The sequence below is a fragment of the Pan troglodytes genome, chromosome 10 (assembly GCF_028858775.2).
Source record: "Pan troglodytes isolate AG18354 chromosome 10, NHGRI_mPanTro3-v2.0_pri, whole genome shotgun sequence".
Taxonomy (NCBI): domain Eukaryota; kingdom Metazoa; phylum Chordata; class Mammalia; order Primates; family Hominidae; genus Pan; species Pan troglodytes.
In genome coordinates, this window is record NC_072408.2 from 77188145 (window position 1) to 77215948 (window position 27804).

The window sequence follows — 27804 nt, forward strand, 5'->3', positions numbered from 1 at the left end:
TGAGATAAAAGATGATTGGTGACATAATGTATGGAAAGATACTATATGCAAAATGCTTAATGCTTGGTATAGTTTCTGGCACAATGTAGGTGTTCAATGAATGTTAGCTATATTAAAATCCCCTAATTTGGCCAGGCACGATGGCTCATGCCTGTAATCCCAGCATTTTGGGAGGCAGAGACAGGTGGATAGCTTGAGCTCAGGAGTTTGAGACCAGCCTGTGCAACATGGCAAAACCCCATCTCTACAAAAAATATAAAAAATTAGTTGGGTATGGTGGTGTGCACCCTGTAGTCCCAGCTACTTGGGAGGCTGAGATGAGATAATCTCTTGATCTGGGAGGCAGAGGTTGCAGTGAGCAGAGATTGTGCCACTGTACTGCAGCCCGGGTAATAGAGCAAGACTCAGTCTCAAAAAAAAAAAAAAAAAAATCCGAATTCTCCATTTCTTCCTTACTTGGACCCCCAAGCAGCCTTCAAATTCCAGGCTAATTGTCTCTGAATTAAAGCTCTGATTTATAAATCATCACTGGTTTCCATCGATGTGATTGGCAGAGATCATTTTTTTTCTTCCCTCCTATCCTTTGACTCCTGTTCTCCTCTATTACCACCAGCAAGCTGAGGGAGGAATTCAACTCCACATTTGCCCCTCTTTAGCTGTCTTAGAGGAATTTTTCCTGAGGGGAATTAGCTCTGAGTAGAGGAGCTCGGTTCATTGATGTTTTATTTTAATGATGAAAGGTGGGCTGGGCGCAGTGGCTCACGCCTGTAATCCCAGCATTTTGAGCGGCCGAGGAGGGCAGATCACGAGGTCAGGAGATCGAGACCATCCTGGCTAACACGGTGAAATTCCGTTTCTACTAAAAATACAAAAAATTAGCCGGGCGTGGTGAGGGGCGCCTGTAGTCCCAGGTACTCGGGAGGCTGAGGCAGGAGAATGGCACGAACCCAGGAGGCGGAGGTTGCAGTGAGCAGAGATCGGGCCACTGCACTCCAGCTTGGGCAACAGAGCGAGACTCCATCTCAAAAAAAAAAAAAAAAAAAAGAAAAGGACGAAAGATGAAAAATACTTTGACCCTGATAACTGAACAGATTTTCTTTTCTGCCACTTTCCCTCAATAAAGGAACAAATCTACGTCTTCTCAAAAGCATTTTGGATGGCATTGCTGAACAGGAGAATCTTGGTTAAGTCATAAGGTTAATGAAATTGGGAGTCTAGGAGAAACCTCAGTATATATTTATTTTAATTTTAATTTTTTTTTATTTTACTTTAAGTTCCGGGATACATGTGCAGAATGTGCAGATTTATAACATAGGTATACATGTGCCATGGTGGTTTGCTGCACCTGTCAACTCGTCATCTAGGTTTTAAGCTCCACATGCATTAGATATTTGTCCTAATGCTCTCCCTCCCCTTGCCTGGCACCCCCCGAGAGGCCCCAGTGTGGGTTGTTCCCCTCCCTGTGTCCATGTGTTCTCATTGTTCAACTTCCATTTATGAGGGAGAACAAGCAGTGTTTGGTTTTCTGTTCCAGTGTTAGTTTGCTGAGAATGATGGCTTCCAGCTTTATCCATGTCCCTGCAAAGACATGAACTCATTCTTTTTTATGGCTGCATAGTATTCCATGGTGTATATGTGCCACATTTTATTTAACCAGTTTATCATTGATGGACATTTGGGTTAGTTCCAAATCTTTGCTATTGCAAATAGTGCTGCAGTAAACATATGTGTGCATGTGTCTTTATATTAGAATGATTTGTAATCCTCTGGGTATATACCCAGTAATGGGATTGCTGGGTCAAATGGTATTTCTGGTTCTAGATGCTTGAGGAATGCCACACTGTCTTCCACAATGACTGAACTAATTTACACCCCCACCAACAGTGTAAAAGTGTTTCTATTTCTCCACAGCCTCACCAGCATCTATTGTTTCCACTTTTTAATAATCGCCATTCCAACTGGTGTTAGATGGTATCTCATTGAGGTTTTGACTTGCATTTCTCTAATGATCAGTGATGTTGAGTTTTTTTTCATATGTTTGCTGGCCATATAAATGTCTTCTTTTGAGAAGTGTCTGTTCTTATCCTTTTCCCACTTTTTGATGCAGTTGTTTGTTTTCTTATTGAAAATTTGTTTAAGCTCCTTGTAGATTCTGGATATTAGACATTTGTCAGATGGGTAGATTGCAAAATTTTTTTCCCATTCTGTAGGTTGCCTGTTCACTCTGATGATAGTTTCTTTTGCTGTGCAAAAGTTCTTTAGTTCGATTAGATCCCATTTGTCAATGTTGGCTTTTGTTGCCATTGCTTTTGATGTTTTAGTCATGAAGTCTTTGCCCATGCCTATGTCCTGAATGTTATTGTCTAGACTTTCTTCCAGGGTTTTTATGGTTTTGGGTTTTACATTTAGCTCTTTAATTTATCTTGCGTTAATTTTTGTATAAAGTGTAAGGAAGAGGTCCGGTTTCAGTTTTCTGCATATGGCTGGCCAGTTTTCTCAGCACTATTTATTAATTAGGGAATCCTTTCCCCATTTCTTGTTTTTGTCAGGTTTGTTGAAGATCAGATGGTTGTAGACATGTGGTGTTATTGCTGAGGTCTCTTTTCTGTTCCATTGATCTATATATCTGTTTTGGCACCAGTACCATGCTGTTTTGGTTACTGTAGCCTCATAGCATTGTTTGAAGTTGGGTAGTGTGATGCCTCCATCTTTGTTCTTTTTGCTTAGGATTGTCTTGGCTATATGGGCTCTTTTGTGTTTCCATATGAAATTTGAAGTAGTTTTTTTCCAATCCTGTGAAGAAAGTCAATGGTAGCTTGATGGGAATAGCATTGAATCTATAAATTACCTTGGGCAGTATGGCCATTTTCACGATATTGATTCTTCCTACCCATGAGCATGGAATGTTTTTCCATTTGTTTGTGTCCTCTCTTATTTCCTTGAGCAGTGATTTGTAGTTCTCCTTGAAGAGGTCCTTTACATCCCTTGTAAGTTGTATTCCTAGGTATTTTATTCTCTTAGTAGCAATTGTGAATGGGAGTTCGCTCATGATTTGGCTCTCTGCTTGTCTATTATTTGGTGTATAGGGATGCTTGTGATTTTTGCACATTGATTTTGTATGCTGAGACTTTGCTAAAGTTGCTTATCAGCTTAAGGAATTTTGGGCTGAGATGGCGGGGTTTTCTAAATATAGAATCATGTCATCTGCAAACAGAGACAATTTGACATCCTCTCTTCCTATTTGAATACCCTTTATTTTTTTCTCTTGCCTGATTGCCCTGGACAGAACTTCTGATACTATGTTGAATAGGAGTTGTGAGAGAGGGCATCCTTGTCTTTTGCTGGTTTTCTAGGCAAATGCTTCCATCTTTTGCCCATTCAGTACGATATTAGCTATGAGTTTGTCATAAATAGCTCTTATTATTTTGAGATATGTTCCATTAATACCTAGTTTATTGAGAGTTTTTAAAATGAAGGGATGTTGAATTTTATCGAAGGCCTTTCTGCATCTATTGAGATAATCACGTGGTTTTTGTCAGTACATCTAATTAATGAGTTCCAGTATCATGAACATAAAAGGTAGTTTAGGAAGAGGGATGCCTCAGAAGGTTTCCCATGTTGTTTCATTCATCAGAGACCAAGAGACACCATAAATCACTGCAATATCCCCATTAGTTCCTAAAATTTTGCTTTCTGAGACAGCATATCTTAAATGCCAACTCTGGGTTATAAAATTCAAATTGACTCTGAAATTTAAAGAGGAAACATATGAACTGTAAATGTGTGAAGGCAATCTTCCAACCCCCCATCCCAAAATCCACTACAGCAATGTTTACTTTGTCCTTTATAATTATGGGATGAAATGATAAGACTGATGACTTCACTCTTTGATTGGGATGAGTGGGGTGCAGTGTTTGTGTGTGTTTGGGGGTGGGAGTAGGAAGGTTTACTGCTGGGAATTGATGTGTTGGTAAATGCTTGACAACCAGCCAAGAGTGTGATGGATGCCCTCATTTACATCTTTGCTGATTTCTGTGGTATCAGTACTCCCATTGTAGCTGATTGCAAGCTATCAGTGTGACATTACTGAACTTGGAGTTGGAAAGTAATGTGCAGTAGCACACCATTATATAGTATTTCAACCATGCAAAATCAGTCAACAAAAATCACCTAAAGAGCAGAAATAACAGTCAAATATGGTAAAAATATAAGGAACTGATGAGTTTGGGTATTTATTACCTTTGGTTTAGATATAATTTATTAAGTTATAAGCTTATATCATTTAATTTTTAATAATGGCTGTGTTTAACAACTTGTTTAGAAAATTTAACATGTGGCCTGGCACAGTGGGTCATGCCTGTAATTCCAACACTTTGGGAGGCTAAAGCAGGAGGATTGCTTGAGCCCAGGAGTTTGAGACCAGCCTGGGCAACAGAGCAGGACCCCATCTCTACAAAAAAAAATTTGTTTTAAATTTACTGGGTGTGGCGGTGCACACCTGGAGTCCCAGCTACTCAGGAGGATGAGGTGGGAGGATTGCATAAGCCTGGGAGGTTAAGGCTGCAGTGAGCTGCAATCATCATGTCACTGTACCCCAGCCTGGGTGACAGAGCAGGAGCCTACTACCCCAGCCTGGGTGACAGAGCAGGAGCCTATCTCAAAAAAAGAAAAAAGAAAGAAAGAAAAAAAGAGGAAAAAAATAGAAGAAAGAAAATTTGGCTGGGCATTATGGCTCACACCTGTAATCCTAGCACTTTGTGAGGCCAAGGTGGGAAGATGGTTTGAACTCAAGAGTTCAAGACCATCTTGGGCAATATGGCAAAACCCCATTATTACAAAAAAAAAAAAAAAAAAAATTAGCTGGCCACATTGGCACGTGCCTGTGGTCCCAGCTCTTTGAGAGGCTGAGGTGAGAGGATTGCTGGAGCTTGGGAAGTTGAGGCTGCAGTGAGCTGTAATTGAACTACTGCACTCCAGCCTGGGTGACAGAGTCTCACTCTGTCTTAATAAATAAATAAATAAAAAGAGAAAAGAAGGAAAATTTGACACTTAACTCTTTTTTTTAATTAATCAATTTTATTTGCTTATTTTGACAGAGTGAGACCCTGTGTCAAAAAATAAATAAATAAAAATAGAAAAGAAAATTTGACACTTACCTCTTTTTTTAAAAAATTAATCAATTTTATTGGCTTATTTTTATTTTTTTTTCTTCCAACTTTTATTTTAGGTTCAGGGGAACATTTAACTCTCATGAGCCAACATCAAAACACTTTTGTGACAGCAGAGTACATTACTCTATCTCTTTTTGCCTGTCATGATGTACTAGCAGTTCTTATTGGCCATGTGGGTTATTTTAAACCTGAAGTCTCAATCTCCCACCCACTTTTTCTTACCAAGACCCTGCCTCTAATAGAAAGCATATGGTCCCATTGAATCTCAGTCTCAAGTAAAAATTTATTTTTGGGGGTGGGAAAAGGGTAGCCAGATGGACTGTACAGCTGTGCATTCTTCCTGAGGAGCATTCTACCCTTCAAGACCTAAGAGTTAGGGTGAGAAGGCAAGAAGGAAGCCTGCGCTATTAGTACTACAGCCAAGCATCAGGACTTTTTTGAAATGATCTGTACAGGGACAGAGCAGTGACATTTTGCTTAGAGTCATGTGGACTCAGCTGCTCAAATAATTAATGTTCCAACATAGATGACTCATTTTGTAAGAACATTAAGTTCATAGCCAATTTGTTAATACAAGAAAACTATCACCTCATTTTTTTAACTGAAAAAGTATTGCTTAAATTTTATGAGTTATAATTTTCATTTTGGATGAAGGTGGATTGAAATGCACAAAGATGGTGCTGGAGCCATACTGGCACTGTTTTCAATGTGGGTGTCTTATTTTCCAGGATGGTTAGGGGACCGAAAGCTGTCATCTGAGGATGGTTTGAAGAAACTGTGCTTTTCCTAGAGAAGACAGAAGGAAGCCATGATATCTACTTTCAAAAGCTAAAAACGTTGCCAGGTGGAAGAGGGATTAGAACTTGTTTTGCAAATTATCATGGCAGTTATAAATAGGGGCCCTGTATTACAGACATCGGAGTTCCAATACTGGCTCTCATCACTTACTAGCTGTATGTCCTTGGGCAAATTATGGAAACTCTTTAAACTTCAGATCTCTTATCTGTAAAATGAAGTGTATTCATTTCCTATTGCTACTGTAACAAATTACTACATATTTAGTGGCTTAAAACAACATAAACTTATTATCTTACAATTCTGGTGGTCAAGCTCCAAAGTGGGTCTCACTAGGCTAAAATCAAGGTGTTATCGAAACACCAGGGGTTTGGGCTAAGTCCTGCTGCTTGCTGCACAGAAAGCCAATGACTGAGACAATGAGTATTGCCAGTGGAGAAGGCTTTCATCTGGTGCTGCAGCTAAGGAGATGGGAAATCAGTGTCAAATCCATCTCCCTGAGTGACTAAAATTAGGGGTTTATATAGCAGGGAAGAAATGCAACTATGTATGGGAAAACAGAAACTTAGGAGGGGTAAGGAAGCAATCAGGATGAATGAGGGGCCTAGTATCTCATTGTCTGGATGGATAAATTGGTGAGCCACAGCTTTTTGATACTTTTTGAGAGGGTTAGAAGTCCTTTCCTGAGGAAGGAACTCAGATAAAAACAAATGTAAGTTTCAAGATTTAAGACCAAACTGAAGGGTCAATTTCTATGTTTATGTAACAAAAAAGTCTATGGGACTATTGAGATAGTTTCAGTTCCCCCTCTCCATTTATCAATTCCTCAGTCATGGGGAATCTGGTTGTCAATCTTTCTGACTGCTTCATGCTGAGAAGAGGTGTTGTGGGCAGCTCAAAGATTAATCTAAAACTATAGTTTCATTCTGAAACACAATCTTTCTCTTTCCAGTCCCCCACTTCCACCAGAGACAAATCACAGCAGCACCAATCTACCTGAAAAATAAGCTTCAGTCCCATGTACTTGGCCTGATTACCCACACATAGCAGGAAGAATCAGTGTCCACATAGGCTTTCCTCAATCAGCTTTGTTGGAACCTCTCACAAGGACATTTCAGTCAAAGCCCTGGAAGAAAACCAGGTCCTCCAACTGTGTCCCATTATAAAAGAAAACAGATTCTTATTGAACTTATACAAACAAACACAGTGCCATAAATTAAGAATATTCATAAATAATTTACAAATTCTGGAGAAATGAGGCACAGAAAAATGTGCCTCAAATTCTGTTTAGAAGAGTATACTCTACTCAATTGTTAAAGGCTATAAATAGCTCGAAAGGATAAAAGTTCTCCAGACTCTGAGGAATCAGTGATGTTTCTTTCTTTCTTTCTTTTTTTTTTTTAGGCCAAGTCTCACTCTGTCACCCAGGCTGGAGTGCAGTGGCGCTATCTCGGCTCACTGCAAGCTCCACCTTCCAGGTTCACTCCATTCTCCTGCCTCAGCCTCCTGAGTAGCTGGAACTACAGGTGCCCGCCATCATGCCTGGCTAATATTTTGTATTTTTAGTAGAGATGGGGTTTCACCATATTAGCCAGGATGGTCTCGATCTCCTGACCACGTGATTCGCCTGCCTCAGCCTCCCAAAATGCTGGGATTACAGGCATGAGCCACTGTGCCCAGCCATCAGTGATGTTTCAAACAAACAAACAAACAAAAAGCCCTAAAAAGTTATTTCAGTCCTCCATTCATTCAGTCCATGTGCCCAAAGCCTTAGGATCCCACACCTTGCATCACTGTGGCCAGGATGTGAGACATGGAATCAAGGGAGATTATTTTGGAGATTTAAAATTTAATCACTGCCCTGCTGGGTTTCAGACTTGCATGGGGCCTATAGCCCCTTTCTTTTGGCTGATTTTTCCCCTTTGGAATAGGAGTATTTACTCAATGCCTACACCCCTATTGTATCTTGAGAGTAACTAACTTGTTTTTTATTTTACAGGCTCATAGGCAGAAGGGACTTGCCTTGTCTCTGATGAGAATTTGGACTTTGTACTTTTGAGTTAATGCTGAAATGAGTTAAGACTTTGGGGGTTCTGTTGCATCACAAGGTTAAAAAAGACTTTGGAGGACTGTTGGGAAGACATGATTATATTTTGAAATGTAAGAAGAACATGAGATTTGGGAGGGGCCAGTAGAGAATGATATGGTTTGGGTCTGTGTTCCCACCCAAATCTCATGTCAAATCCCCAACAGTGGAGGTGGGGTCTGATGGGAGGTAATTGGTAATTGGATCATGGAGAAGATTTTCCCCTTTGGTGTTGTTCTCATGATAATTAGTGAGTTATCATGAAATCTGGTTGTTTAAACCTCCCCACTCCCTCTCTTCCCCCTGCTCTAGCCACGTAAGACATGCCTGCTTCCCCTCTGCCTTCCACCATGATTGTAGGTTTCCCGAGGCCTCCCCAGCCATGCTTTCTGTACAGTTTGTGGAACTATGAGCCATTTAAACTTCTTTTCTTTATAAATTACCCATTCTCAGGTATTTCTTTAGGGCAGCACAAGAACAGTCTGATGCACTATGAAATCAACTCCTGATCTGCTTCATATTGGGTTAGAAATCTTTATAAATGTTTCTATCAGCCTTTAATTAGAATCCTAGAAGTTTTCTCTCTAATCCAGTGGCAAAATCTCCAAATTTATCAGAAAAGAGTCCTTTTCAGGAAGGAAGGAGTCCTTTTCATGAAACCCCAAAGAAGCAAGGGACAGTAGCTGATTATAAGTCAATTTTTGAGAAGAATCCATGCAAAACAACAATTGTGGATGACAAAGTCTTAGGACAGCAATAGTTAAAGATACAATTGATAAAGAAATTTTGTTATTTCTATGGTATACAACAATTTAACATAATAATCATAATAATTACTGACAAGAAATATTAAAACATCAGAATTTCAGGAATCTCAAACAATTCTGGACACTTATTAACAACACATCTATATAAATGTAACACAAAAAAAGCTAAACACACCTAAGATTTTGACAATGCTTCCTGCATAATTCTAACATAATAAATAAGCCTAATAAGGCTAATAAGTCCCTCTTGGACTTCAGTGAACCTAATATTTGAAAAAGTTATTTTGAGGTCAAAAAGACTGAATTTAGAACTTGAAATTTTGCTCTTGGAAAGTCTGCCACCTATCAAAGGTTTAAGATACTTGATATCACAAAATAGGATTATAGGTGACTATAAAATAGTCATTCATTTAGCAAAATGCTAAAACAAGAATATTCATACTTTAATAGAGAAGATGACTTAATTTCCAAAACAATAAGACCTAATAAAGACAATATGAAGCCAACTAAATCTGTCTTTTGCCCTCCCTTTTTTCATTCTTCTGTAGTTTTATTCAAAAGGTAAACACAATATTTTATTATCTCTCACCTGAAAATTTTGTTCCAAAGACAAAATCAAATTTTTGCTTTGTATGGTGTATTACTAATGTTAAATGTTAATAAAACCTTATAAGCAAATCTGTCTAATGTTAATCAGTTTGACCATAAGGTAAGATTTCCATAATCTTTCTATACCCTATTAAATAGCATATCAATGATCCAAGAAAACCCTGTTATTCTAACAGACAGGCCCAGATGCTGGCCTTGCATTAGTGTGCTTTTGATATTAATGTTTAATTTATATAAAAATTCTGAATAAATCTTATCCCTCAGAGTTTGCCCTTACAATCTCATGTGCCCACCTCTTCCACAATAATCCCTGGGCCTAAAGGGATTGAATAGTGTTAATATCTGGATCTGTATTTCACTAACGCAGTTTATTTTGATTGTCACCTTCTCCTGGGACTGAAGACGAGACTTCGACTGATGTCAATGCTCAAGATTTAGCAGAGGTCAGTACCTTTTTCAATCCCAGGAGTCAAAGTCCTGTAACTTAACAGCACAAGGTTTAGTTAATAGGATATTTATACAACAGAAAGTCCTATCATGCTAACATGTCACAAATTAAAACACTGTGATTTGGTGTCCAGTAGTTATTGCCTGAAGCACTTCAAACTATTGTATTAAAGTGATTAGGTTACTCCTTGCATATATCTAATTGCTAGGATTCTAGTGACAGAACTGTGACCAAAAGCATCAAAAAGTGATAGGTTCCTTTTGTAGAGCAGCAGCATAAAAGCCTGAGTATGCAGAACTCCATCCCATTTTCCCATTCAAAAGCAAACTCCAGATTCCAAAGAATATTGGGGGTAAACAGTATTACAAAATAATATCAGTTTATCTAATTCAAATTTCCCATGGCTATATGGACACACAAAAACAATCACCAAAACACAATCCAACTGCTGCAGCAACAAACAAGCCCCAAAAGTGTCCAAACTGAAACAGTTAGGGTGCTTCATCTCTTCATTGGTTGAGCTTGATCAACCTACAAACAGAAATTCCTTCAGAATTTCTCAGTTGAGAGGAGCCAATCTCTCTGTCTGGTACCCACAAAAGATACTCACTTGCCTGGACACACACATACAACACAATTACAAACAAGACCCCAAGAGTGTTTATACTGAAACAGCCAGGGTGCTTCCCTCATGTCAGTTGGGCTTGTTCAACCTGCAAATGAAAATTACTGAAAAAATTTCCCGAATTGAGAGGAATAGACCCTGCTGCCTGGGCACACAAAGAACTCTCACCTATCCAGATGTGGATGCCAAATTTCAAAGGCAGTTCTTCCTGGGTAATCAGGAATGCAACTGGGGCCAGCAGCAGCAGCAGGGCCAGAGAGAAACAGAAACTCACCTCCAGCCAAAATTGGGTGGGCAGCTGCTTAGCAGGGCTTCTGGGCCTCCTGGCCCATGGCGGCTGAGCACAAGCAATGCATTGTTGGATAGGAAACCAAAATCTGTTACTAAAACACCAGGGGTTTGGTGTAAGTCCTGCTGCTCACCACACAGAAAGCCGATGACTGAGACAATGAGTATTGCCAAGGAAGAAGGCTTTCATTGGGTGCTGCAGCTGAGGAGATGGGAGATCAGTGTCAAATCCATCTCCCTGAGTGACTAAAATTAGGGATTTTTATAGCAGGGGAGAAATGTAACTGTGTAGGGGAAAACAGGAACTCAGGAGGGGTAAGAAAGAAATCTTGATGAATGAGGGCTTAGTGTCTCGTCTGGATGCTGTGACTTGGTGAGTTTCATTCTTTGATACTTTTTGAGAGGCCTACAATTCCTTTTTTGAGGAAGGAACTCAGATAAAACAAATGTAAGTTTCAAGATTTAAAACTAAAAGTGTCAATTTCTATGTTTATTTTAAAAAACTGTCTATGTGACTACTGGGTCTGTTTCAATGTCAGCAGGGCTGCATTCCTTCTGGAGGCTCTAGGAAAGAATCCATCTCCTTGCTTTTTCCAGCTTCTAGAGGCCACCTGCAGTCCTTGGCTCATTTCCCCATTCCTCTATCTTCAAAGCCAACAAAGTTGGGCCAAGTTCTTCTCACACTGCTATCTTTCTGGTTCACTATCTTCTGCCTCCCTCTTCAATTTACAAGGACTCCAGTGATTACATTCAGCTGTAACTTCCCCTCCATCTTCTGAAGGTTCACAGAAAAATTAACTCATAAAGAGCAGATAAATTGGAGAAAAGACATACAAATTCATTCACATGACCATGAGGGAGAATCACAGAATGGTTATCTATCCCTCAACTGGGTTCAGAAGCCTAAATAGTATCTTGAGGTTACAGAAAGAATGGGGGCTTGGATCCTGGCAAAACACATTATGGGAGTGGGGAAAAGAGGAATTCTGTTGAGGGGCAGTAAATCTTTCTGAGGAAAATGAATGGATTAGAGAACAGAGGTTCACTTGTAAATTAGTTCTCTTTGGAATTTTTATGAACCTGAGAGACAGACATTATCTTGTGAAAGGGTCTGCTGAGGTGTGGTTACATTCATGGTCATCCTTTCTGCAACAGATAATGAGATAGAAAGGAAGGCAAGAAAAAAAAAAAACTATTGTTCTCCTTGGTGTGTCCTTCTGGTCTTTATGTAGATAGGGGGAAAGTCTCTTATAGTGTGTATTGATCTCTAAGAGCCTTTAATTCAAAATACTCATTATACCAAGTGATCATATTTTGGAGTAAAGTTCCTTGTGCTCCTTTATTCCACCTGTCTGGAACTTCCTTGCAAGTTTCATGCATTAAAAGCTGAGTTGGTGGCTGTGAAGTGAGAAATCAGATTAGTAGTCGAGTAGCAAGAGATAGGCAAAGGAGGGGGAAAAAAACAAATTGGGATAAGCAGAAAAGAGCAAATTTAAATATATTGTCCCATATCTGCCTGAATCAGTCTCTTAGTCCTGAGAATAGATCAGTTCAGTTAAACAGCTGTGTCCCATTTCAGGAGATGGCATTGCAGATGGGCTAAGCCTCTATATATAATGCAGGCAAACATCTTTAATAAAAAGGCATTTCTATGGAAACAGAATAAAAACAAAGGTTAATGTCTGGAGTTGTCTATAAACTAAGTTTTCTATAAACTAGCTTTTCTAGTTTATAGACTGCTCCAGAGTCTGTGAAGCATATTCAGATTATAGTGGCAATCTGACAGATATTCCCTGGATTATAGTTTGAATCAGGTGTTCAAGTCAACTTTTGGAATAGTTCATACACCAAAAGGCATGAAGGCCATTTATAAATAAGTTGCTGCGGTGATTTCTCCTGAAGTTTATATCAGGTTGTCTAGCTTCAGTTTGTAGGGCTTCAAGAAAAGAAGATTTAATTTCTAGTGATTTCAAATCAGTAAAAGGGGAGGAAATTTTGAAAACATTAGTTTGGAGACTTGTAGCAAGGAAGAAATTTAGAATTTAGTCCAAATTGTAGGCAAATAATAAAAACTTTAAAACAATGGAAAGGCTAGAACCTAATTACAGGTGTACTATGACAGAGCAGGAGCATCGCCATCTTGGACAAGCCCCTCATTCTAAAGTTCACCTTAATAAAAAACCACCTAAATCCAAAGGACATCAGCCTAATGGCTAAGGTCAGCATGACCATAAACCACAAATAACATCTCCAACCAGAAACATTCCAAACTCCTCCCTGAACAGAGACATGCCAGCCCAGAGATAAACCCTGCTCTGGCCTGGAAGATGCTAGCCCTGAGATAACCCCGTTCCAGGCTGGAAAGATGTCTGTCCTAAGATAACCTCCCCTCCTCCCAGAAAGATTCTGCCATAAACTTTTCCACACACATAAACATTCATAAGCCCCCTCACCCTAAAACCAATATATACTCCTAGTCTGCAAGAGAAAGGGCTTCTGACCGAAATGGGCCGGGGACACCTCTCAGGTTTGATCTAAAGTAAACCTGTCTTCAACTGCAAGCTGTGTTTTGTGTTCCTTTCCTCTTTCTTTAACTCTTACATACTATAGTTTTCTTTTTACTTTTTTTTTTTTTTTTTTTTTTAAATCAGAGACAGGGTCTTATTCTATTGCCCAGGCTGGAGTGCAATGGTGTGATCATGGCTCACTGTAGTCTTGACCTCCTGGGCACAAATGATTCTGCCACCTCTGCCTCCTGAGTAGCTGGAGACAACAGGCACATGCCAGGACACCTGGCTAGTACTTTTTTTTATTTTTGTAAAGTCGGGGGTCTCACTATGTTGCTTAGGCTGGGTCTTGAACTTCTGGCCTCAAGTGATCCTCCCACCTTGACCTCCCAAAATGCTGGGATTACAGGTGTCAGCCACTACACCCAGCTATAGTTTTCTTTTCGAAACATAGTTTTTCTCTCCAGTTCCTCATTTCTACCAAAGGCAAATCACAGTAGGACAAATCTAAGTTTTAGTCTTTTTATGCTTGGCCTGTGCTCCTTTGGGACACACACAGATAATTCAGGATAATCTCTCTATCTCAGGGCCAGCTGAGTACCAGCCTTAATTTTATCTGCAGTATTGGTTCTCCTTTGCAATGTAATCTAAATAGTTACAGGTTCCAAGGGTTAGGATGAGAACATCTTTGGCGGCCCATTATTCTGCCTGCCACATGAGGATACTAAAATATAATGAGGATAAAAATAGGACCTACTCACAGCATTGTACTGAGGAAAAGTACATTCTAGAGTTCTTATCTTTGAGTAAGAATTTAAATATGAGCATTTATTATTATTAATAACAATCTATATTAGTTTGCTAGGGCTGCCTTAACAAACTACTGCAAAGCGAGTGGCTTAAAACAACAGGAGTGTATTGTCTGTCAGTCCTGGAGGCCAGAAGCCTGAGATCAAGGTGTCATCAGCGTGGTTCCTTCTGAGGGCTTTGAGGGAAGAATCTATTCCATGCCTCTACCCTAGCTTCTGGCAGTTTATTGGCAATCTTTATGTTCCTTGGCTTGTAGATGCATCACTTGATCTCTGCCTTCATGTTCACATGGTGTTTTCCCTGTGTGCATGTCTGTGTCCAATTTTCCCCTTTTTATAAGGACACCAGACACATTGGATTAGCTCATTCTACTTCAGGGTGATGTCATCTTAATTAGTTACATCTACAATAATCCTCTCCTCAAATAAGGTCACATTCTGAGGCGCTGGGGGCCAGGACTTTAACACAGGAACTTTTGGGATATTTGGCTTAACCCATAACACAATCCAAAGGATAGGACTAGGACCATAGGATGGAAGGCATAGGAAGAGCATCACCATTTTCAGCTAATTTTTAAAAATTTTTTTAGAGATGTCTCTCTCTCTCTCTCCTGCCACCATGTGAAAAAGGTGCTTGCTTCCCAACTTCGGCTTCCACCTTGATTGTGAGGCAGCCAGGTGGGTGAGCGTCCCTGCAGAAACTCCAACCTGCCGGCCCACTGAGGTGGAGCCCCGGGAGGTTCACACCCTTTGCAGCAGGGAGGAGCCTGGCCCCTCCTCTTCCTGTTTGGAACCTGGGATTCAAATGGCCTGGCAGGAAGTGCTCTAGCAGAGGGACTCTGGCCTTGCGAGAGTCCCTATTTCCCTCTTTTTTTTTTGCTTTTCACACAGTAAAACCCTGCTTTACTTCCCTTTAAGTCGTCTGTGAGCCTAAATTTTTGTGGCTGTGGGAAAGACAAGAACCCCATCTTTAGCTGAAATAAGGAAAAGTTCCGCAACATTTTTGGCACACACCCTGGGGGCTCCGGAAGTGGTGAGTGAAATGGGAACTCAAAACCTCTCACTGTTGCTTCTGAGCCTTTTCATCCTCAAACTTCTGAAGGTGGGGGAAACCATGTCCCCACCCCACCCCTCTTCACTCCTGGGCCTTTTCATGTCCTCCTTCCTTTTTTGGGACCGACTGGGGAACAGAAGCTCCCTTCTCCCTTATCTCCTTACCTCTCCCTTACCTCCAGGGCCTGAGACGCATGGACCAAGGGTCCGGCATAGCTGGTTGGCAGTCCCCACCCCACAGAACTGCTGGAGCCTTCTCCTTTCCCAGTCAAGGGGTTTTACTCCATCTGACAGTAATTGAGCTTTTCTCCTGGTGGAGGAACCACTTGCCTAAGAATAAGAGATTCTTCCCCAGGCATTTTAAAACTGTTCCTTTTCTTTCCCCTTCTCCACCCTGTCAACAGTTAACCTTTACAGTTTTTCCCCCCCATTTACTAGGCCAGGCCCCCAAACTATCACTGTTTAAATTTTCTGTAAACCTTTAATTATGAAAAAGGATTTGTGGGGCTAGTCTTAGGCTGTGGCCAATCTGGTGTGTTTTGCATGTCTATATGGTTTGTGCTACAAGCCTCCACCTTGCTTTAAATCCTGGGGGCATGGCCAGTAACAGCTTGGCAAGGCTTTGTTTAGCAACCCTGCCTTAGGGGATGAGCCCTCTCTGGTTCCTTATCTGCATGTTTTTCTTTCTTTCTTTCTTTCTTTCTTTCTTTTTTTTTTTTTTGTTGTTGTTGCCCAGGCTGGAGTGCAATGGCGCGTTCTCGGCTCACCACAACCTCTGCCTCCTGGGTTCAAGCGATTCTCCTGCCTCAGCCTCCCGAGTAGCTGGGATTACAGGCATGCACCACCAGGCCTGGCTAATTTTGTATTTTTGTAGAGACGGGGTTTCTTCATGTTGGTTAGGCTGGTTGCGAAGTCCCAACCTCAGCTGATCCGCCCGCCCCGGCCTCCCAAAGTGCTGGGATTACAGGCGGGAGCCACCGCGCCCAGCCAATCTGCATGTTTTCTTACCCTGTCTCTTAAAGAACCCTATCTAGCGACTGGGCTTTCTCCTGTGTGTGTGTGTGTTGCGTGTAATGTCTAAAAAGAGCTCTGATTAATTTGGCCCAAAGACAAGCGCTTCCCTTTTTAAAGGGAAGTTAAAAGCTGTGGAGTCTTTCAGTTCATGTAACTTTAATTTTTGAGAAATAAAAACAGCCCGAAAGACTATTGGTAAAATGCAGGTCACATGCAAGGTTTGCTAAGAGTTTTGAGGTTATGAACTGCTTTTTGGGTTTTGAGAACTATTTGACTTGACGGTTTCACAATTGGTAAGGCCTGGGGACGTAGGGACCTAACCATACCCTTAATAAAGAAGGCAAACCTTGGCTACACTTAGCACACAATTAATACAACTAACCAATTTTTACGTTAAAATTAAAAATTGCTAGAAGTTAATTGAAACTACTAGAAATAGATTTACATGCAAGCTGTGTAAGAAAAGCAAAATGCATTTTTTTGTAAAATGTTTTATATAAGAAGGCATGGAAATGTAAACTCTTGCCTAGGGTTAAATGATTGCTTTGAGTTAAATTAGGAAAAAGCTGAAGGTTCAAATAAGTAATGGAAGAATTGTGGAAATTAATCTTGCAGAAGAGGTTCTCTGTGTGAACATATGGACTAAATTCAAAAAACGGTATTATATGGTTTTTCTGTAAATTGAGCATTGAAATAAAAGCATAACATGGTTTTCCTAAGGTGCTAATCTGCTCTTTGGCAAAATTTGTAAAGGATTATAAAAGGTTTTTTTGCTTCCTTAAAATTTGTGTCATTTTGGCAAAAATAAATAGTTTCTGGTAATCTGGAACTCTATTTAAGTGCTTTAAACATATTTAACAGGTTTCCCCAAATCGAACTTCAGTTTCAAAATCGTCTTCCCTGGCACCTGGCTTTTTGAATACTTCAGAGGGCCCCTGAAGTGTCCAGAAAAGAGAGGTAAACAGGATTATTTGACATGTTTAGGTACATGGGATTGCCAAAATGATGTTCAATCTGCTTTAGGTTATATCTTGGTAAATAATGCTAACATATGTTCTAAAATTGTGTGGGATTTCTAAAATTCTAGTGTCTGAGTATATGCTATCAATTATAATTAAGGTTGTTACGTTATTGTACATCACAGAGATAACCAAACTTCTTTGTCATTTGTGTTTCTGACTGTAACTACTCTGGACATTTTGCTATTCACAGACAGTTGTTGTCTTCTTTCAATCATTTTCAAAAGATAGTTTATAATAAGCTGTAGGACTTTGACAGGTGCTCTCAAATACAGTCTTCTGATAACTTTGGATATTATGACATTGGAATACAGGAAAATGTACAGGACTCATGAAGAGCTGAAATGTTCACAAATATCAAGCAAAACAAGAGTTAACTAAATGGACTGAACTCAGGAACCTGAAGCAACATTTTTGCTTTTGCTTGGAATATTGTTAACCCATGTTTTGTTTTGCAGAGTCAAGGAAACTTATTTTGAACTATTTAGAACCTTTAATAATTTTATAAGGTATGCTGCTCTGAACACAATTTGAAGCATGTTTGTTTGTCTCTGCCTGTTTCCTCTAGAATTTGGAAACTATCTGTGGGTATTCTTATGGCAATATAGTTGTTTGCATCAGTGCAATAAAAATCCATTTTTCTTTTGCAACAGTGTACAATTAGAGAAAGTAGTTATTTTACCAAGGCTTTGACTGGAGGGGTATGTTTCCCTTTAAGGGGTCAAGCTCGACTTGCAGAGCCAATAAAAGCCCCATGGAAAAACTGGACTCATATCCTTGTCTACACAGTCCCTGTACATTGTTCCTGACCTGTGGTCAGTAAAGAATGTCACTTTCTAACAGGTCCAGGAGCTCCAAGTTTATCTTGGGACCTTAAGAGGAAAGGATCACCCAACTCACAGGTGTTTGAGGATACAAACCCACAGTTGGGCTCAATTTTAAAAGGTCTTCTGTAAGATTTTTTGTGGAATAAACTTCCATCAAAGCCAATCCAAAAGGCTTATGTAGAAATAGTTATTCTTGCTGCACTTTATGCAAATAATCAGGCCAAGTACAAGACTACAGTCTATTTTGCAAACCACTCAGTGCTATTATAATTTTTTTTATAACAAACATGAGGACTGGAGAGGGAGAAATCATGTTTCAAAACTTATCACATATTTATCATTAAATTCTAAACTCACTAGTTGTTTTAAAGTTTTCACCTACATTTTAGATTAACCCTACTTGTTCCTGTGAACCAATCAGCAATCTCTGGCTGCTGTTCAGAAAGAACAAAAGGGATGGGTAATGTAAAAATCTGGATCAATATTCTAGTTCTGAGCAATTATCCTGCAAATCCTGCAAGGCTGTGGGAATAAACAGGATGCCCATTACTCAGAGGTTCCCTTTTGGGAAAGTAAGACCCAGGGAACTAACAAAAGTCAAGCATCATGTACCCAAATTCTAGCAAGCATAACTATAGCTACAAGTTATCTGGGTGTGTCACAAGACATCCTTTCCTCTCCCTTGTTGGAAGAGGACTCAATTCCACAGCTTCACCTTAGCATTTGGCTTGTGATAAGGAGTCCATGCAACCCCCCTGAGATACATTTTTGTCTCAGACTCAATTCTAAGCTTCGGGTCAAAGCCCTAGAAAGAAAACTGGATCTAATTCTGTGAAGAAAGTCATTGGTAGCTTGATGGGGATGGCATTGAATCTATAAATTACCTTGGACAGTATGGCCATTTTCACGATATTGATCTTCCTATCCATGAGCATGGAATGTTCTTCCATTTGTTTGTGTCCTCTCTTATTTCGTAGAGCAGTGGTTTGTAGTTCTTGAGGAGGTCCTTCACATCCCTTGTAAGTTGTATTCCTAGGTATTTTATTCTCTTTGTAGTAATTGTGAATGGGAGTTCACTCATGATTTGGCTCTCTGTTATTGGTGTATAAGAATGCTTGTGATTTTTGCACATTGATTTTGTATCCTGAGACTTTGCTGAAGTTGCCTATCAGCTTAAGGAGATTTTGGGCTGAGACAATGGGGTTTTCTAAATATACAGTCATGTCATCTGCAAACAGGGACAATTTGACTTCCTCTTTTCCTAATTGAATACCCTTTATTTCTTTCTCCTGCCTGATTGCCCTGGCCAGAGCTTCCAACACTATGTTGAATAGGAGTGGTGAGAGAGGGCATCCCTGTCTTATGCCAGTTTTCAAAGGAAATGCTTCCAGTTTTTGCCCATTCAGTATGATGTTGGCTGTGGGTTTGTCATAAATAGCTCTTATTATTTTGAGATACGTCCCATCAATACCTAATATATTGAGAGTTTTTAGCATGAAGGGCTGTTGAATTTTGTCAGAGGCCTTTTCTACATCTATTGAGATAATCGTGGTTTTTGTCTTTGTTTCTGTTTATATGCTGGATTACATTTATTGATTTGTGTATGTTGAACCAGCCTTGCATCCCCGGGATGAAGCCCATTTGTTCATGGTGGATAAGCTTTTTGATATGCTGCTGGATTCGGTTTGCCTGTATTTTATTGAGGATTTTTGCATCGATGTTCATCAGGGAGGGATGTTGGTCTAAAATTCTCTTTTTTTGTTGTGTCTCTGCCAGGTTTTGGTATCAGGATGATGCTGGCCTCATAAAATGAGTTAGGGAGGATTCCCTCTTTTTCTATTGATTGGAATAGTTTCAGAAGGAATGGTACCAGCTCCTCCTTGTACCTCTGGTAGAATTCGGTTGTGAATCCGTCTGGTACTGGACTTTTTATGGTTGGTAGGCTATTAATTATTGCCTCAATTTTAGAGCCTGTTATTGGTCTATTCAGGGATTCAACTTCTTCCTGGTTTAGTCTTGGGAGGGTGTATGTGTCCAGGAATTTTTTCATTTCTTCTAGATTTTCTAGTTTATTTGCATAGAAGTGTTTATAATATTCTCTGATGGTAGTTTGTATTGCTGTGGGATCAGTGGTGATATCCCCTTTATCATTTTTTATTGCGTCTATTTGATTCTTCTCTTTTCTTCTTTATTAGTCTTGCTAGCGGTCTGTCAATTTTGTTGATCCTTTCAAAAAACCAGGTCCTGGATTCATTGATTTTTTTTTTGAAGGGTTTTTTGTGTCTCTATCTCCTTCAGTTCTGCTCTGATCTTAGTTATTTCTTGCCTTCTGCTAGCTTTTGAATGTGTTTGCTCTTGCTTCTCTAGTTCTTTTAATTGTGATGTTAGGTTGTCAATTTTAGATCTTTCCTGCTTTCTCTTGTGGGCTTTTATTGCTATAAATTTCCCTCTACACACTGCTTTAAATGTGTCCCAGAGATTCTGGTATGTTGTGTCTTTGTTCTCATTGGTTTCAAAGAACATCTTTATTTCTGCCTTGATTTCGTTATGTACCCAGTAGTCATTCAGGAGCAGGTTGTTCAGTTTCCATGTAGTTGAGTGGTTTTGAGTGAGTTTCTTAATCCTGAGTTCTAGTTTGACTGCACTGTGGTCTGAGAGACAGTTTGTTATAATTTCTGTTCTTTTACATTTGCTGAGGAGTGCTTTACTTCCAACTATGTGGTCAATTTTGGAATAAGTGCGATGTGGTGCTGAGAAGAATGTATATTCTGTTGATTTGGGGTGGAGAGTTCTGTAGATGTCTATTAGGTCCACTTGGTGCAGAGCTGAGTTCAATTCCTGGATGTCCTTGTTAACTTTCTGTCTCATTGATCTGTCTAATGTTGACAGTGGGGTGTTAAAGTCTCCCATTATTATTGTGTGGGAGTCTAAGTCTCTTTGTAGGTCTCTAAGGACTTGCTTTATGAATCTGGGTTCTCCCGTATTGGGTGCATATATATTTAGGATAGTTAGGTCTTCTTGTTGAATTGATCCCTTTACCATTATGTAATGGCCTTTTTTGTGTCTTTTAATCTTTGTTCGTTTAAAGTTTGTTTTATCAGAGACTAGGATTGCAACCCCTGCCTTTTTTTGTTTTCCATTTGCTTGGTAGATGTTCCTCCATCTACTTTAAAGTTCATATGGAACCTAAAAAGAGCCTGCATTGCCAAGACAATCCTAAGCCAGAAGAACAAAGCTGGAGGCATCACGCTACCTGACTTCAAACTATACTACAAGGCTACAGTAACCAAAACAGCATGGTACTGGTACCAAAACAGAGATACAGACCAATGGAACAGAACAGAGCCCTCAGAAATAGTACCACACATCTACAACCATCTGATCTTTGACAAACCTGACAAAAGCAATGGGGAAAGGATTCCCTATTTAATAAATGGTGCTGGGAAAACTGGCTAGCCATATGTAGAAAGCTGAAACTAGATCCCTTCCTTACACCTTATACAAAAATTAATTCAAGATGGATTAAAGACTTAAATGTTAGACCTGAAACCATAAAAACTGTAGAAGAAAACCTAGGCAATAGCATTCAGGACATAGGCATGGGCAAGGACTTTGTGTCTAAAACACCAAAAGCAATGGCAACAAAAGCCAAAATTGACAAATGGGATCTAATTAAACTAAAGAGCTTCTGCACAGCAAAAGAAACTACCATCAGAATGAACAGGCAACCTACAGAATGGGAGAAAATTTCTGCAATCTACTCATATGACAAAAGGCTAATATCCAGAATCCACAAAGAACTCAAACAAATTTACAAGAAAAAAACAAACAACCCCATCAACAAGTGGGCGAAGGATATGAACAGACACTTCTCAAAAGAAGACATTTCTGCAGCCAACAGACACATGAAAAAATGCTCATCATCACTGGCCATCAGAGAAATGCAAATCAAAACCACAGTGGGATACCATTTCATACCAGTTAGAATGGCGATCACTAAAAAGTCAGGAAACAACAGGTGCTGGAGAGGATGTGGAGAAATAGGAACACTTTTACACTGTTGGTTGGGCTGTAAACTAGTTCAACCATTGTGGAAGACAGTGTGGCGATTCCTCAAGGATCTAGAACTAGAAATACCATTTGACCCAGCCATCCCATTACTGGATCTATACCCAAAGGATTATAAATCATGCTGCTATGAAGATGCATGCACACATATGTTTCTTGTGGCACTATTCACAATAGCAAAGACTTGGAACCAACCCAAATGCCCATCAATGATAGACTGGATTAAGAAAATGTGGCACATATACACCATGGAATACCATGCAGCCATAAAAAATGATGAGTTCATGTCCTTTGTAGGGACATGGATGAAGCTGAGAAACCATCATTTTCAGCAAACTATCACAAGGACAAAAAACCAAACACCACACGTTCTCACTTATAGGTGGGAATTGAACAATGAGAATGCCTGGACACAGAAAGGGGAACATCACACACTGGGGCCTGTCGTGGGGTAGTGGGAGGAGGTAGGGATAGCATTAGGAGATACACCTAATGTAAATGATGAGTTAATGGGTACATCACACCAACATGGCACATGTATACATATGTAAGAAACCTTTACGTTGTACACATGTACCCTAGAATAAAAAACAAACAAACAAACAAAAAAACTGGATCTAAGGGATCCAGAGGCAGAGAGCAACAGAAGTTAAAAGGCACAGCGCAGGTAAGCGTGGCTGATTCCTGATGAGTAAGCCAACCCCAAGCTTCCTGTTGCATTGATAAAGGCCACATTAGTATCCATGGCATAAATGAGATCTAGGGAACTCCAGGGCTACTGACAGTAGGTGGGAAAGAGACATAAGTGACAGTGGATAATTCCATTCTCTAGCCCCCCCTGCTTCATGGGTTTAAGCCACTTTGGCACTCGTGGTGGTGTCTGCCAAGGTCGCTGGGACTCGGGGATGCAAGGATGGAAGACAGAAAGAGGATGCTTTTCCCTCTCTCTCTTACTCTGGGTATCTGCTAGGAAGAGAATAGAACCAGGTATGCCTGCTCCCCTCTTTCTAGGTGGGTAGCTATTCTCCTTCAGTCTGTACCCCTTTCAAATGCATGCTGAACCCTTGGGACTTCTTTTAAAAATGCCTTCCTTTTCCTTTCTTCCTCTTGGTTCTCTCTTCACTGATAAGAAATTGTGTCTCTGTACTATGGGATGCCTCCCTCAGATGCATCCTCCAAACTGAAAAGAGTTAATTTCCCAGACCTTAAATTGGTTGGCTTAGAATTGAGCTTAGGGGAAAGGAACCCAGAAGCCCAACATGCTGGTAAAAAGGTAAATTTTTTTTTCATGTCAGGCTTTTGGCCTCCCTTTCCCTGTGCAAACTGGTAAAAGGCCTCAGAATTTTTGAGCTGTTTTGTTTTGATAGATGTTTTTAATAACCCGGTTTGTCTGTTCTTGCCTTCAGGCCATCAGACTCCAAATGGTCATGCAACCGGAGCCTCCAACAATAACCCCTTTTGCCAGGAACCCTTAGACAGAACTCTGAGGGAGCTCTGACTGCCGTTTCCCCAAAACATTGCCCCCTGTCAGCAGGAAGCAGTTAAGATTGGTCTTCATCCTTATCCTTAATCTATTGGCAGTTAGATGTACTTCTTATAGAAGGAGTAATGAGACAGTCAGGTGGGAGGGGGGTCCCTGAAGAAACTCCAACCAGCCTGCCCACTGAGGTGGAGCCTCAGGAAGTTCACGCCCTTTGTAGCGAGGAGGAGCCTGGCCCTTCCTCTTCCTGTGTGGAACCTGGGATTCGAAAGGTGGGTGGGAAGCGCTCTAGCAGAGGGACTCTGGCCTTGCAAGAGTCCTTGTTTCCCCGCTTTTTTTCCTCTTTTCACCCAATAAAACCCTACTTTACTCACTCTTTAAACCATCTGCAAGCCTAAATTTCTGTGGCTGTGGGATGGACAAGAACCCCATCACTAGCTAAACTAAGGAAAAGTCCTGCAACAATTGTAAGCTTCCTGAGGCCTCCCAGTCATGGTTTCTGTTAAGTCTGTGGAACTCTGAGTCAATTAAACCTCTTTTCTTCATAAATTACCCAGTCTCAGGTAGTTCTTTATAGTAGTGTGAAAACAAACTAATACAAGATCCTTATAGGTTCTTGATACTAAATCTTTGTAGGATACATAGTTTGCAAATATTTTCTCCCATTCTATAGGTTGTCTGTTTACTCTGTTGATAGTTTCTTTTGCTATGCAGAAGCTCTTTAGTTTAATAAGATCCCACTTGTCAGTTTTTGTTTTTGTAGCAGTTGCTTTTGAGGGCTCAGTCATAAATTCTTTCCCAAGGCCAATGTACAGAATGGTATTTCCTAGGTTTTCTTCTAGGATTCTTACAGTTGGAGGTCTTACATTTAAATCTTTAATTCATCTTGAGTTAATTTATATATATGGTGAAAGGTATGAATCCAGTTTCATTCTTCTGCATATGGTTAGCTAGCTATCCCAGTGCCATTTATTAAATAGTGAGTCCTTTCTCCATTGTTTGTTTTTGTTGACTTTGTCAAAGATCAGATGGCTGTAGATATGCAGCTTTACTTCTGAGTTCTCTGTTCTGTTCCATTGATCTGTTTGTTTTTGTGACAGTACTCTGCTGTTTTGGTTACTGTAGCCTTATAGTATAGTTTGAAATTGGGTAATGTGATGCCTGTGGCTTTTTTCTTTTTGCTTAGGAGTGCTTTGGCAATTTGGGCTCTTTTTTTGGTTACATATGAAATTTAGAATAGTTTTTTTCCTCATTCTGTGAAAAATAATGTTGATAATTTGATAGGAATTGTGTTGAATCCAAAGATTACTTTGGCCAGTAGAGCCACTTTAGTGATACTAACTTTTCCAGTCCATGATCATGGTGTTTCCATTTGTTTGTGTCATCTGTGATTTCTTTCAGCAGTGTTTTGTCATTTTCCTTGTAGAGATCTTTCACCTCCTTGGTTAGATGTATTCCTAGATGATTTTTTTGGTGGCTATTGTAAATAGGATTGCATTCTTGATTTGGCTCTCAGCTTGAATGTTATTGGTGTATAGAAATGCTAGTCATTTTTGTACATTGATTTTGTGTCCTGAAATGTTACTAATTTATCAGTTCCAGGAGGCTTTTGGTGATGTCTACTGGGTTTTCTAGGTATAGAATTACATAGTCTGAAGAGAGAGAGTTTGACTTCCTCTCTTCCTCTTTGCATGCCTTTTATTTCTTTCTCTTGCCTGTTTGCTTTGCCTAGGACTTCCAGTACTATGTTGAATAGAAGTGGTAAAAGTGGACATCCTTGTCTTGTTCCAGTTCCCAAGGGAAATGCTTCCTGATTCTTCTTTTTCAGTATGTTTGCTATGCGTTTGTCATAGATGTCTCTTATTATTTTGAGGCATGCTCCTTCAACTCCTAGTTTGTTAAGGATTTTTAACTTAAAGGGATGTGGGTTTTATTGAAGGGATTTTCTGCATCTATAGAGATGATCATATGACTTTTGTTTTTAATTCTGTTTATGTGGTGAAATCACATTTATTGATTTGCATGTGTTGATCCAAACTTGCATCCCAGGAATGAAGCCTACTTGATCATGGTGGATAAGCTTTTTGATGTGCTGCTGAATTTGATTTCTAGTATTTTGTTGAGGAGTTTTGCATCTATGTTCATAAGGGATATTTGCCTGAAGTTTTCTTTTTTCATTGTGTCTCTGCCAGGTTTTGGTATCTGAGTGATGCTGGCTTCATAAAATGAGTTAGGGAGGAGTCCTTCTTCCTCAATTTTTTGGAATAGTTGCAGTAGGATTGGTGCCAGCTGTTCTTTGTATGTCTGGTAGAATTCGGTTGTGAATCCATCTGGTCTAGGACCTTTTTAGCTGGTAGGGTTTTTTAAATTACTGATTCAATTTTGTAACTAAATATTGGTCTGTTCAGGGTTTCAATTTCTTACTGATTTAATCTTGTGAGGTTTTGTGTTTCCCGGAATTTATCTATTTTCTAGTTTGGGTGCAGAGAGGTGTTCATAATATTCTCTGAGAATCTTTTGTATTTCCGTGGTATTGGTTGTAATGTCATCTTTGTCATTTCTGATTATGCTTATTTGGATCTTCTCTCTTTTTTTCTTTGTTTATCTAGCTAGTGGTCTATCACTCTTGTTTATCCTTTTGAAAAACCAATTTTTTGTTTTGTTGATTATTTTATGGATTTGGGGGTCTCAGTTTTATTCAGTTCTCCTCTGATTTTAGTTATTTTATTCTACTAGCTTTGGGGGTTAGTGAATATGGTTTGGCTCTGTGTCCCCACCCAAATCGCATGTCAAACTAATTCTCACCATTGGGGGAGGGACCTGGTGGGAGGCAATTGGATCATGGGGGCAGATATCCCCATAGCTGTTCCTGTGACAGTGAGTGTGTTCTCATGTGATCTGGTTGTTTAAAAGTGTGTAGCACTTCCCCCTTCACTCTTCCTCTCTTGCCACCATGTGAAGATATGTTTGCTTCTCCTTCGCCCGTCTGCCATGATTGTAAGTTTCCTGAGGCCTCCCTAAGCCATTTCTCCTGTATGGCCAGTGGAACTGTGAGTCAATTAAGTGCCTCTTTTCTTTATAAATTACCCAGTCTCAGGTAGTTCTTTATAGCAGTGTGAGAACAGACTAATACAGTTAGTTTGTTGTTTTTCTATTTCTTCTAAATGTGATGTTAGCTCATTAGTGATCTAACATCTTGAATTCCCACATGTTGTGAAAGGGACCTGGTTGGAGGTAATTGACTCATGGGGGCTGGTCTTTTCCGTGCTGTTCTCATGATAGTGAATAAGTTACACAAGAGCTGATGGTTTCAAAAATGGGAGTTTCCCTACACAAGCTCTCTCTGCCTGCCACCATTCATGTAAGACATGACTTGCTCCTCCTTGCCTTCCACCGTGATTGTGGGGTCTCCACATCTAGGTGGAACTGTAAACCCAATAAACCTCTTTCCTTTGTAAATTGCCCAGTCTTGGGTATGTCTTTATCAGCAGTGTAATAACAGACTAATAGTTTGGGATCTTTGTAATTTTTTTGAAGTGGGTATTGATTGCATAAACTTTCCTCTTACTACTATTTTTCCTGCATCCCAGATTGATTGCTTTTAAAAAGTGTGAACGTTTTTTCCCTGATACATGGTTATCTATTTAATAAGATTAAATCTTTATCAAATAATTTCATGAAATAACTTTAAATATTTTGGTTCATTATTTTTAATAACGTCAGGGTATATTATAAATCTATTGATTTAGAAACTATGAATGGAGCCCAACCATTTTTATTTTAATAATAAGCCCTCCAGGTAATTCTGATGCACATTAAAGTTTTAGAACTACTAGTATACAATCTGAGCACACTTGCTGTGAAGCCAGATTGCCTAGGTCTGAATTCTGGCTTTGCCATTTATTGCCAGTGACCTCTGTAAGTCTTAGTTTCGTATCTCATAGGATTCTTGGAGGGATTATTAGTCCATTAAAATGTATATAAAGGCAATGAGTGATGCTGGATACTTTGGAAGTGTTTCCATTAGTATTGTATATTATTATTATAACTATTATATATGGACTCAATCCAAATTTGTTTGCTTGGTGCCTTGAAAACCCTGCTCTCAAGCAGCTCACAGTCCAGCAGGGAAAACAGAACAAATAATTTCAATGAAATGTGCCATGGGCATGAGAAATGTCCTGTAGGTACAGACAATGCCAGGGAGCAGGAAGTTTATGGAGTGAAGTTAGGGAAGA

General features: G+C 39.7%; 1 long non-coding RNA gene across 6 annotated transcripts in view; it reads left to right on the plus strand.

Annotated features, from left to right (window-relative positions):
* Positions 1-14888: 14888 nt before the first annotated feature.
* LOC107967570 (uncharacterized) overlaps positions 14889-27804 on the plus strand; it is a 103428-nt gene continuing 90512 nt past the window's right edge. For 2 of the 6 annotated variants that reach the window (XR_010148369.1, XR_010148367.1), the window contains exon 1: positions 14891-15138. This is a non-coding gene — a long non-coding RNA (uncharacterized LOC107967570). Of the gene's footprint in view, positions 15139-17033; positions 17130-27804 lie in introns of all 6 variants that reach the window. The other 4 variants (XR_010148365.1, XR_010148364.1, XR_010148368.1 and 1 more) reach the window with 4 other exon arrangements.